This window comes from Aquila chrysaetos, chromosome 18 (assembly GCF_900496995.4).
Source record: "Aquila chrysaetos chrysaetos chromosome 18, bAquChr1.4, whole genome shotgun sequence".
Taxonomy (NCBI): Eukaryota; Metazoa; Chordata; class Aves; order Accipitriformes; family Accipitridae; genus Aquila; species Aquila chrysaetos.
In genome coordinates, this window is record NC_044021.1 from 7,514,606 (window position 1) to 7,528,463 (window position 13,858).

The 13,858-nt window shown below is 37.4% G+C and overlaps 1 protein-coding gene across 8 annotated transcripts in view; it reads right to left on the reverse strand.

The window, feature by feature from the left end:
• CDH12 (cadherin 12) overlaps positions 1 to 13,858 on the reverse strand; it is a 391,065-nt gene that overhangs the window by 149,637 nt on the left and 227,570 nt on the right. The gene's annotated exons all lie outside the window — the stretch shown is intronic.

Below are 13,858 nucleotides of genomic sequence, written 5' to 3' on the forward strand. Positions count from 1 at the left end.
TGGTCAGGACTTCAGTATTTAAGAAGAATAATATCCACTTCTTTATTTTGAGAGAATCAAAAAGAATTTTTTAGGAAAGGTCCAATTTCTTTTTTGGACACAGCTCAAAATGGAAGTGGGCTTTAGTTTATGTTTGTATTGTAAACCAAGGTGATTTCTCTTTAAGTAAAGATATGCAGCTCTCATCAGCTGGTTATAAAATTTGTGGTGCCATAATGTGAACTGCAATTTAACAGGAAAAAGTGTAAATTTACTTTAAAATCCCTGAATCTGAAGATCAATTTTCTGAAAAGGATTTGTGTTAATAAAGTCTGTCAAAATGTGTGGGCTATTGGCAGCTTTTAGACAAATGTCACCATTATCTTTTGTTGTAGGCATTGTTTTAGGCCCTTCTTCATCTTGTCCTTTAGTTTATAACATCCATGAATATTACGACTATAAATGACTTTCAGCTATTTAAATACATGATCGTGATACAATATCAATGGCTTTGCAAAGTCCTTGCACAATTTTACCTATATTTATCTTTGTAACTTACTTTTTTCCTGCCATTTGAGCTACATCACTGGAAAGTAACACTGGAGATAAACTACTGAAGCAAATAACTTCTGCATATTTATGTAACTCATAGCATACCAACTGTCCATCATTAACAAACATGGCAATAGAGCCCACACCAACACAAAGAATGAAAGAATCTTTTGTTCCTGTCTTGTGGATATTGGGCAGAGGGGTTGCAGGCTTTTTTTCCCCCAAATAATACCATTTTATGTTTTCCACAGTAAACAAAATTATCTGTATAATGCATAAAATGTGATCAAATTCAGTACACATTTCTTATTATCTTGTATAGCCTATAGGAAAAGTAATGCCAATAGGCTAATTACTTAGACCATTATTTTTTACAAGTTTTTAACCACTGATACTTGGAGATAATTAAAGAAAATGAACAGCCTGTCAGAATTATTTAATACACTGAGGAAGCCATTACTTCAGAATCAGTCTCTGGGGCTGGGCTCCCCAAAGAAACAAGTTAACAATCTATTCCAAGGAACACAAGTGAAGAAGCATAAAGCATAATGCAGACAGATTATTATGAGCACAATACTTCCGATTGCCTGTTTTCTCTGTTATTTTAATAATTTTGTCATCTAGTCTCATGATCCATGAATAGAGTAGGCTAGTGAGGAATTGAGAACACCGCCCTTTTCTCCCCTTCCCTCTTCCCTTTGAGCTTACTTCACCTTGCAGTTACAAATTGGACTTTATTAATGTCAAGACTAGGAATGGACTTGGAAGCTAACTATTCAATCTAAAGAGCATTGCAGTGGCTGGATGTAGAGAAATTTAATCAGTAACCCTTTATTTCATTTCCAGGTAGGCAGATCTGCCCAGCTCGCTCAGTTACTGTGTTGTTCAGCATAGACAGAACTCCCTATTTGTCAATTCAGACAATATAAAACTGTAGACCATTATTTATATATTAAAAAAACACATGTAAAAATAATAAAAAAATCAGAAGGATGGACGTTCTAGTCTCTAGGGTTTCAATATAATTTTGATAATTACTCTGACAAGTAATTCAGTCTTTCCTGTGCTTCAGCTCCCTACTTATGGGAGAGAGCTAATACTTTCCTGCCTCACAGAGCCACTGCAAGGATAATCATTGCGATGTTCAGATGCCTTAGTAATGAGGCCCATAAAAGCACCTCTCTGAATCACAGTACTTTATAGATATGGTAATAAGTGTAGGGGACAGAACAATTCATTTTTTGTAGGATCAATTACAATTTCTTAAAAAAAACCCCAACGGTTCCTCCAAAACAAAAGAATAGGTTAGACATTTATTTATTTATTTTTTAATTGACAATATATCTGATTTTACTACCCTGGGTAATAAAATTATGCTATAGTTGCTAGCAGGCTCATCTGGCAGAATTTTACACTCAGCTTGCTGAAGAAGGAATGATGTAGTAAGCGCAATTCAGAACCAGGCCTTACAATAGCTTTCAGACATGGCAAATGAAGTATTGCAATGAAATGTCAAAATGGCAAATAAAGTAAACCAATCTTGTTTGTATCCCACATGAAAGAAGAACTTATCTTTGGTTCTGTGTTTTGCTACATAACAAAGCCAAAATTATTGTTTCTAACATGGGTAACAAGTGTGTTATTGCCCTTTAACTTTTTGATAATACCAAATTAGTCTATCAGCATAGAAATGACTCAAAAGAAGTAAATACTGTACTTTTTTAAAATGCCACAGTAACACATACCTTTCCTGAAAAGAAGTTCTCAGTAAAACTCGTCAGTGTTTGAAGTTTTCAGCATCTTTATTACAGTTCTTAAATGGCACAAATGCTGTCTGGCAGAATTCGTTAGGCTTACGCGGGAATCTCATGATTCCACAAACACTCATTGAGTTTTTTCTTGGACTCTCCTACTGGCATCAATTAGGGTTAAACTAGAAGCAGTTACCTGCTGTTGGGCTGATACAGCTGGATTTGACGAGCAGAAGCTATTAACTGGCTTATATGATAGTGCTGAAAAAACGCTCTCAGGTTCTAGAAGATATATATTGCACTAACAACTTCAATGAGATTTTTTTTCTTGGCTTGCTCTGGCAGTTCATGCTTCAGTTCTCACAATAAGAAAGAACATATTGTTAGAGCAATGAGACTGCCCTGCACCACTTTTTAAATTGTAATCCTTAATTCACATAAGCCATAACACATAAATATCTATGGACTGATGGTTTTTGACACAATAACTCTTACTAACTATCCAAATCTGTATTTTGACACACCAAAGAAAATGTCTTTGGCTCCTGTGACGTGAAACACTAAAAAACTGTACTCTCTTCAACACAGTAATTCTACATCAACACTAAGATACAAGGAAAAAAAAAAAAAAAAGACACACATCAGCTGCGATCAACAGCTTACTCAGACATCACTGCTGAAAAGCAACGGCACCAGAAAAATTTGAATAGAACAACCCCTGCTGAATGGCATAGTGTCATCGCCAGGGACTATGGTTTACTCACTGCCCAAGTCACAGGGAGAAAAGGCTTTACTAATTAAAACACATTGACATTATCCTCTGACATATTAGAACAGAAAATTCTCTCTCATCTTGCCTCACCTTAAGCTTCTTTGAAGGGCAAGTGGAACTGAGCACCAGAAAAGCACCGAGAAGTAAAGAAAAATCCAAAGCCTGGTGTACACATTCCTGACACGCCTAAATTCTTATTAAACCACCACATAAAACACCTACTCTCCTTCAATTTATGTGGTATTCATTTTGTATATAGAGACTGTATGCAAACATATAAAGAACTCTGAAGGTTTTTGAGTTTGCAAGACAAACAAGAACTTCTTCCACAGCAGCAGAAGGTATAACAAAAGCTTCCTTTCATTTACTTCTTGCTTTTCACCTTATTCACCAGTCAGACTAACATAACGTGATTTCAACTCTTACCCACTTTAAAAGGTCATTTTAGTTTCATGAAGCAGATCGCAAAGTACGATTTAAATGACCTATTGCATTTGCTAAGAATGGCGTTAAGATTTGTATAAAAAGATAAAAACATCCCAGCAAGAAGACGTATGGGAATATTTGCGGCGGTTCCCTCTCGCCTGGCGGCAGAGGGAGAATCACGCAGGCAGCGCGGAAACCCGAGCTCAAGCCCTCAGCTAACAGGACAAGGATCGCCGCAGCCACGCGTAGCGTAGGTGTCCGGCGCTTGGGCCAGCTTAAGAAATCCTCTGAGGGACTTGCCGCGGGCCTGAGGAGGCTCAGCCCTTTTTAAGGATCTTCTTAAGGAAGATCCTCTGCCAGCTACATGGACTAGAAAACTCAAGAAACAGTTAGTGTGAAATGGTAGGTAGTACGGAAGGCATGAGTACTTGCAGCGATATCACAAACCTCTCGCTAACTGGACGTTTCTCTCAACGTTACATGAGGATGCTGACCTGCGCTACTGACTTAAATCTTTTCAATCTAATATTATTACTCATATAGCCGCATTCGCTAAACAATTTGTACATTGTTACATGAAGTACTGCAGATGTTTCCGTTTTACATATAAGGAGTAATGCTTATATTTTCACTAGGAGAATTAATATTTAAGGAAATATATTTTTCTATTTAGAACTGAATTGTTCCTTGCTCAGATTCCTGCCCAACTTTCAACAAAGTTAAATGAGTCACTCTGGGGGACGGGACCAATATAAACACTTCTCATTATTTTCTCCTAGGTGGAGGAGAACTTCTGTTGCTGTCAACGGTCCCCACAGAAGAACCGCGCGCTGCGCCGTGTGCAAGCGGCCTCCAACCCAGAACCCTGTCTCTGGCAAAGGCCAAAAGTGGGTACCTGGAGAAAAACATAACGTTAGAGAAAGCACAGTTCACCACACAATTTCAATGCCACCAGGAATTTGTGGAGACATTGGCGGTGACTCTGTAGTTACTAGCCTTCAGCAGACTGATTTTTCATTAACTTCTTCACTCCCTTCTCACACACATGAAAAATTCTATATATCCACAGCACCCTGCGGCACAGAGCTACCTAGTTTGGATTTATACATTTTGTGAAGAATTATTTTCTTTTCTTCGCTCTGAATGTGCCGCCTCTTGGCTTCATTTGATGCCCCCCATCTTGCATTGGTGGAGGAGGGATTCCTTCCCCTTTAGCTTCACCACTCTGTTGTAGATATTATGGAGACCTATCGTATCTCCTTCTCTTTGTCTCTTTTCCAGGCTAAGGAAACCTGTCTTACTCAGTCATTCCTCACCAAGGAGTCAGTCCAAAGGTACTTACTGCTTTTGTATCCTTCTCTGTACTTTTCCCAGTCCTTTGGGACACATGTCCTCTTTGAGACCAGAGATAAATAATTCACACAGTGTGGAAGATACAGGCTCACCAGAAATTTAGATACAAAGCTGTATTAATGACATTTATTTTCTTCTGCCGCTGCTAAGAATTTTTAACAACCCATTTGCTTTTTTGGCACTCACCGCACACTGAGCAAATGTGCATACAGCTATTATAAAACAAGATCTCATTTGAGAGAGATTATGGTTTCCTCAGAGCACAACATTTTATTAATGAAGTTAGAATTATTCCCCTCCTTCCCCAGGATGTATCACTTTATTTCAAATTTCATCTCTGATTTTAATCCTGTTTCATAAGGTCCTTTTCCCATTTTTCCCATTCAGCCTTTGTATTTACTAACTTCAATAGCTTAATATGAACAGCAAACACTGTCACCTGGATAGTCACACACTTTCCCAGATCATTTATGATCATGTTAAACAACATAGGCCCCAGCCTAAATCCTTACTGACACTGACTATCCAGGGTGTCCAGGATGAAACATAGTAATATTTTTTTCAGTGATCAGTTAAGTATTTTCATGACACTAGGAGTGAATAATCCATCTGTTACTAAAAATCTATTTTTTTAGCAAGCAGTAGCAAGGTTGTAATGACACTAGTTCAGCAGTATCAATAATAACTCTACCTTACATGTTCAGGGACTGACAGTTAAAATAAATACAATGTACATAAGGAAATAATCTTTGTAATTAAAGCTGGTGCAAGAAGACAGGAGTTTTTTTTCCAAGCTTGGCTTTGTTCTCTACACACACTTCTTTCTCTAGTTGTAAATACAAGAATAACTACCGCACACAGCTGTTTAGACAAAACCCATTATACTTCTGAAGCATTCTTTACTATTTAAGCTAACACTGCCATGGCTCAATCTGTGACATTTTGGCTACCATCACTGGAGCCAATAATTTCACAATGCAATGAAGTGCAGGCATGTGAACCTAGAGGAAGAAAAATGTCATCGTTTAACTAGCTGATGGAAAATGTTAGTGCAGCGAAAGAACAGCTTACATACTGTGATGTCATGTACGGGGCATCCTTTGCAATCCCGCTTTCCTGCTGCAGTGGCCGGAGTCCCGCCAGTTCTAAAAGGACCAGGATCTCGATTGCCTCCATTACTGTCTGTCTACACCTTTATTGCTACAATTTCTGAATTTGCATAAAACTGTTCTCTCTTGCTATCTTACTTCTTGAGTATTTCTCTAAATCTTATTCCATCTATTCTATTTTAACATGGTTTTCTCCTGCCCTTTTAATATTTTGTAGTGCAGCAAGAATCAACAGGGAGGGTTTTCTTCGTACATGTATTTATGAAACAATACCTTCCTCAGAAGAAAATTAAATTTAACCTAGTAACTAATAATTAAAACTATTTTAGGTTTACTTTCCGCCTGTGTTAATGCGGGTGGAGATTTTCTTCACTAATTACTATGTCTTTCAGCTTTTCTCCTCCCTTTTTCACCATCCATGAGCTATCAGCCCCCGGGCTGGGTGGGGGAGAGAAATGCCATCCAGCAGTGTCGACTTAAGCACCTTTCTCCTCAGTCATCTTCTCTTGCCTACATAGCACTATAACATATATATCACTGCCATGTAGAGGTCACAGAACACATGTTTCTGGTACCACACAGTGAACTAAACCCAAGGAATTTATCAGGGTTTAAAAATAATCCTGGGAAAAAAAGGACAATTTTCAACCAGATTGTTTTTATGCTTGACATCATTTTCTACCCATAGAAACAGCACAATCTCTGGTTTGTAAGTGACTCTACAACATTATTGGATTATTTGGGATTTTATAATCTCTATTTAGATTGTGTAAATGTTCAGGAGCAAGTGGCAACAGAGAGGGAACTACGCAGTAGTGTTCCTACAACAAAAATATTTTCCACTACTGGAACATCTGAATAATTTTTGTTTATTTTTATGTAATGTTACTTAGTTTTAGTCTTGTCACATTGCACTTCTCTTTGTTAAGACCTTTTTTGACTTTTCATTCATTTTGGGTTTTTTGCATGTTTTTTTTTTCCAGGTGGAAAAAATGTAATCTAATCTGATTTACATATAAATTATGATGGAGCAAACACAAGGATCATTTATGAAAGCAGATCCTTTCATTAGGCTTCCACCAACACGTGGAAAATGTAAGCAAGCTTTGGGGTACACAAGGTCTATTTCATATCAGAAAAGAAGCTGCGGAGTTCAAATTTAACTATAAGCTGGGTTCGTTGCTCAGAATTTAATTGGCTATGTAACAGACCCTCTGTAAGGAGTAAAGTAACGGTAGCTTTTGCAGCAGAGTGGATGTCAGGTACAGCGAGACAGAAAGAAGGCTTAGGGGACGGTTATCTCTAGAGGGAGAAGAGAGACAGGACTTTCACAGCCGCCGGGACACGGAGGTGGGTGAGGGAGAGGGAAAAGGTACGTGCCATAAACCCAGTACCTGCCCCGAGCGCATTGCTCTCCGCGTCGGGTAAGAGTTACAAACTCCGGTTCGATACGTACACTTCAGCAGCACAGGGGGTGCGCTCCTTAGGACGTCTGCCGTGAAAAGACTCTCAGGGCCCAGACTCGCAAACCGTGCTAGGTGCAACCGCGGCACCTGGCAACACTGCCAATCCCAATCAGCTTCCTTTCTGTTCATGACTGGCGTACAAGGGTATTAGCTGCAGTGGTGGAAAATGGGATAATCTTCTATACTCTTTAGCTTCTCCTATAGGTTGGTGCTGGACACCCAATTGGAAAATTTTCTTTCTTTTTCTTGAAGAGCATGCTTAATTAATAATTCATTGATCCTTGCTGGGAAAATGTTTTTCTTTCAGGATTTGTAGCACTTTATTTAAAAAAAAAGTTTGAATTTTGTTAATAAATTTTATTTTAGACTTATACGTTGTTTTTGGATTTCAGTCATGATTTTTCATACTGTTTTCATAAAATGTAAATAATTCTGTGTATTTTATTAAAACAATGAATTTAAATGATGTATTCACAATTTTAACATCTATTTTTTAAAATTTAAGAGGAATTATGAAACAAATTTTATAAATTTAAATTTTTGAAACTTGCTGTTCTAATTTTTTTTTGCAAATAGTGTTTTTATACCAAATCAGCATGTCCCTCCAAAATGAGCAAAAGAAACAAAAAAGTCCACATTTTGAAAAAACAACCTCTCTCATAGATATGAAATCCCGAGCTTTAAACTAGTCTCCTATCATTTAGCAACTTTTTCATTAATATTTCTATAATTTGACTTTTCCTACTGAGAATTTATATTTTTGTAGCAAAATATTTGGGTGAGGTGTTATGGTATCCCCTTGTTTTTTAACACCTCACATGTTGCAGCAATCATAACTTTTATTCCATTTCTGAACCTCCTTGTTACTTTGGTTTACATATTGTTACCCAGATACAGGAATGGCTGCGGGTATTTAATACTTTTCCACATTTTGCTATCTGGCAAATTCTATTTAATTTCTTAGTTGACATTCTGATGCTCCTCCAGAAAGGAGATCTCATCATCTCAACTAGTTTCTCCTTCAGTTCAATTGTAATTGATGATCTAAGGTTTCACTAGTTATAAATTCAGTTTTGAGATGCTGACATACATAATACATGCCTATGTCTGATCTGAGTATCGGAAACACGATGTCCAAGGCTGTCAGGTGAGTCAGCAATTCTCAGCCAAACTCATATTTAGATTAAACAAATTGAAAATCATCAAATTCACTTGGATTAAAAGAGGAGACTGTGTTTTGGTTTGTCCATCTGCCCTAAGTACTTCAAAACATTTTATAAATCTTTTTTTAAAATATCTTTTCACATATGTCCTGGTTCAGATGAACCTCCTGCCCAGATGAAGCCATTTATACAAAATCATTCCCAATAAAACTACAATAGATATAAGGCTTGTCCTTAGCAGTTTAATTTCTACAAGCTCATCTGTATTTCTCCATCTGTGTTGACAACATAAACTTCAGACACATGCTAGCACCATCAGCACCATCCACACAGCTGCGCTCAGAGGTCTTGCGCGAGCCGGTGACTTCGTGCTAACACGACCATCTCCACAGGCTTTCCGTCTCCTACGTGATCGCTGAATTCTCAGGCAATACAGCCTGCTGAGTTTCAGAGTTTTAACTATTTCAATTTGTGACCTCCTTCAATTTGTGACCTCCAGAACAATGACCACAACCTTTTACATCCCCTAAAATGTGGGTTACAGCTCAAGCAGTTGATCCTTCCTTTTTATTTTGATCTCTCTTCATCCTGAACTCACTCCTTCTCCTCTCTCATGCAATGAATGAAAACATAGTTCTCATCTTTGTTTCATCTCCAAATACCTCATATAATTTTCATGAAAGCAAGGACCACGGGCAAAAGGTGTTGCTACTGTCAGTATTTTGCTTCTAATTTTCCTGCTATGAGCTACCTAGGTAAATCAATAGAAAAGTGAAGCCACTAGATCAATAGGAAACATTTTGTTGTAAGTTGCTCACCTCTGCCACACGTGACAATAAAACTAGGTCTTTATACACCTTGTAAAAAGAGAAGCTTGCAAAAGTAAACACTGAATGCCAAGTCTGACTTGCTCATAGGGGTTTTGTGTTTCCATGGTTCCACTTCCTTCTCACACTTTCACGTGCAGCTGTCAAAATTGCTTTGTGTCTCACATACTTTACGCAATATATAGCATGCAAAGCTTTTGAAGTAATCACTTTTTTCACCAGTCAGACATCAATGAGAGAGGCAAAGGTCTCAGCTCAACACAGCAAGATAAGAAGTCTGGAGTTCTGCCCCCAGTTCTGATTGCTCTTACACTTTTTTTTACTATTTCATTTCTCCTCATCAATTTTCTTATCTCTAATAAATTGTGAAAATGCTTTTACTTGAAAATGTGCATGGTATAAATTCAGTCAGTAGCTTAGTAAGCCAGGCTAACATGATCATGCCTGATCACGTTTTAAATTATCATCTAAGGATCACTAAGGCCCAGCAAGACTTTCAGTGTGATGTCTGCAGTCGGAGGTGGGTATAGGAATTCCTGTGGGTTACAGATGTACTGAACAAGCTCATTCTTATAAATACTTTTTGGAAGATCTTTCATATTAAAATCACCCAGAAATGAGCAACTGTGATGTCCTGCACCGTGGGAGTTAATTAACACATTACTAGCAGTGGTCCCTGAAACAACCCTCATCTCCTTGAAGATGGCACTGTGCAAATGTCTAATGGAAATGATATACAGGTCTCTCTCAAATATTGTTACTTCAGTTGTGGGCATAGAATCTGATAAGCTAGGAAAAACCTTTATGACAGCTTTAAAAAAAATATTATTGTGACCCTCTTAGCAGAAATCCAGTAGAAATATAATAAAAAAAGGAGATCAGATTAATCAGGGTACAGTTATGAACAGAGACTTAAGGTTTGGCGTTTTTCTTTCCTTCAAAGGGCAGTAGCTTTCAAATTCACTGCATGTCTTTCTTTTCCTTTATTTTTTTCTTCAAGTTAACTCAGTACTTGTGAATAACACCAAAAGGATAGCCACAGCACTGTAAATTTGTTTGTCTGAGAACAGATTCTGCACAAGCAGTGCAAAATTTCCTTCACAGACTGCCCTGTCATCCAGACACTCACCCAAGAGGGAAAATAAATGTAAAATCTGAGTGTGCATTCAGAAAGAGGTGTTGATTTAAGCCTGATGGAAGGTGGTCAACATTAATTTCCTTATATTAAAAACTATCCACTATAAAATGCATAAGTGAATTCTATGCTCATATCTCAGATGCAGAGGATAAATTACTAGGTTTCAGAAAAACACTGTGTTCTGGTCACAGAGACAAAGCTCTGCTTCCTCTAAATCAGCACTGTTTCTGCCTTGATATATGGGGAAGCCTCTGAAGATGATGAGGATTTCTCAGGACTGAGTCAGATGAAAAATACCGTATTGTTACGTGTACCCTGTAGGGCAGTCGTGACTATCACATTTTTCAGCTGGTGGGGATCATAACAAAAAAATACCTGTAGTAGTTTGTATGTGAGCATCTATAGTGTAACGGAGGTTTAAAGAACAAAAAGTTGTGAAACATAGAGGTTCTTCATTATCAAGATAATATTTGGCAAGCTAAGAATATTTTGGGTTTTGCACACTGGAAAACAGAAGAGAAATGGCCATTCCCTTGAAGAGGACTTTGCAATCTTTTCCCATGCACCCAGTCTGCGTTCATTGCAAGCTGCCACATGCCTCTCTCTGCAAGCTTGAGGACAGCCAGCAAAAATCCTTACTAAGAGCAACTGTGCAGGTGTACAACCCAAGAAAGGTGTAATGCATTTACACACTAGGAATGCAAAGACTAACATACATAAAAGGAAGCATGCTACACGTGTAACAGCTAAAAACTTTTGTTAGTATTATCTTGATAATGAAGAACCTATACTGTTCTTGTCTATTTTGTTCTTTTGAACTTTCATTTTATTATGCTGCCTCTGCATGTCACTATTGGAACACAACAATAAAGAAAGGTTACGGCAAGATTTATAATGTTCTGCTGGGGTTGCACCCCCTTGAGCTACCCCTGCGTATGGACAATTAAAACTGCTACCTTGTTAGTGGTTATAAACTGTGTTGGGACACGGCCGTGCTTGAGGATCTGATACTGTCAGATTTTTGTGATGATTTCTGCCACCATTCGGTGAGGACTGAGCTTTGGCACAAAAAAAGAATCATGAACTTTTTCATCTTATTCCACACATGTGCTGCTTTGCCCGGCCTTCTGGAGCTTCACAGTACCAGGAAAACACATAAAGCACAGCAAAGTACATGAGCCAGCCTTATTTTACAGCAAGCCTTCCAGCACCCCTTCAGTTTTCATGGGTCACGTGGCAACGCCATATTCCAATTTTGCTTTTTAGTCTGGCTCCGCTTACATGGATCTCTACTAAAGGGGGCTGACTTTTGCTTGCTAATCTGATGGATTTTTATGGCTCTTCCATATTATGCAAGCAGAGGATTTCCAACCTTTGAGTTAATATTCAGGTTAAACGCTTTTAACGTGTCACCACGAAGCACTATTTCAAGATCTCTAACTGTGACCTAGACTAATCCCCAGCAGTTTCTAAACTATATTTTGATTTGCAACCTGACACTTCTTGAGATAGTCTTTTAAAAACAGACATAAAAGGAATTAAGTGCATTGGCTGATAACAGCTGACATTATTGCTGTAAATCTGTGTTCTCTTACAGGTGGCTTCCAAAATTAACTAGTTACCCCTAACTGTTTAGTGAAATTGTCAGCTGATATAGCAGACACATTAAACTCCTACTTATAAATTACTGTGACATTATTAGTGCAGCAGTTCTATAATAAGTAATATAAATGCCAATGCACATGTCGCTGTATTGTGTCCGGCTATCATGGCTGGAAGAAGAAGATTAAAACCCTGTGATTTTAGGTCACATGAAATATCCTGCACTTTATCATATACTTAATATCACTTTAAAGTGTAGCACAGTAGTATTATAAAAAGAATTACTTTGAAAATATGTGAATTTGGAATAAAGCTAAATTATATATGCTAAATATAAACCCAAGTTTTTTCTGCAACCAATCAAGAACTCAATTGCATTTCATACCTTAAAAATTACATAAGCTCTAAAGATACTGATTAGCCACTATTGAGTGTATTTCAGTATGTTGACAGTGCTTTAAATTTATATTAAGCATGGCTTCCACTATCTGGATTTAAAAGCACAATTTCTCTAAAGAACTTCTCCCATGCAGTGCTCTAGCTTCTTTGAGAGCTTTGTGGAAAATAAGGGGAAGATACTAACAACTCCACCTTGTTGGTTTTTTTGTTGCTGTTGTTGTTTTGTTTTTTAAAGAGACTAGGCAAAGAAGAGTTATCCAAAAACTGGCAGGTTCTTTTTTCAGGTGTATTGAAGCAAAGAATTAATATAGATAAAATAAGTTGTATTAAACATCAAAAGGATGCTTAGCAGGTAATAAAGATTGTTGAAAAAAATGATCATCTGGAATGTCTTGCATTATTCTGGAAGCAGATTTTTTTACCTAATGTTACTGATTTACTAATTAAACATCCTTAATTATTTTGTCTTTCACCAGCAAGATGCTTCTGGTTTTTATTTTATTTATTAGGTAACAGTGGTATATGATATCCTGTCAAGAAACATCACTGTTGCATGTGCTACACTGCAATTAGGTCTTTTCTCATTTTTGAAAAGTGTCCGCAACTTGTAAGAGTTCAAAAAAGTCTTAAGAGTTAAAAACATGCCAGGTAAATCTGTGACGTGATAAGTATTACTCCAAATGAAAATATCCCATTAGTTCTGAAGTTGCTTATAAGCTCATATTCAAATGTATTGATAATAGCCAATTTTGTGCAAAATTAATATTATATTGGCAGCTTAGAACTGTCCCTAAACGACTACCCAGACTATCTTACATAAAGGAATAAAGACTGAAGAATTGCAGTGGTGCAGCAATAACATCTCTGCCTTCTGAGGTAAAAAGCACAGCAATCACGTTGCCTGTGCTACAGCATCGAATGTGATTACAGTCCTCATTTGTACATTTAGCGAGTGGCCGGAAGAAAGATATGTCTTTGAGAAAGTGTAATTTGTATCAACTGGGTGTCACAAAGGTGTAATTTTTCATTATGTGATCCCCCTCTCTTCAGACTGTAAAACAAACTCATTATCTTTGTGATATAAACATACTGCTTTGTAAATTGTTTTGACTAGTAAGTTTTCGTGCTTAACGCTAATGCCTACATGTGTAATATCTAAGTACATTTTTGGCTGGTTTGTCAAATCATCTAGCAAACAACATGTAGTCTTTTGCTGTTTTATTTATACATCCTCTACTCAGAATAGTTTCCTGGAGGGCTAGGAAGGAAAATTAGTTTTCTGTGAATTTTATTTATATTTAGAAAAAAGCACCACATTCTC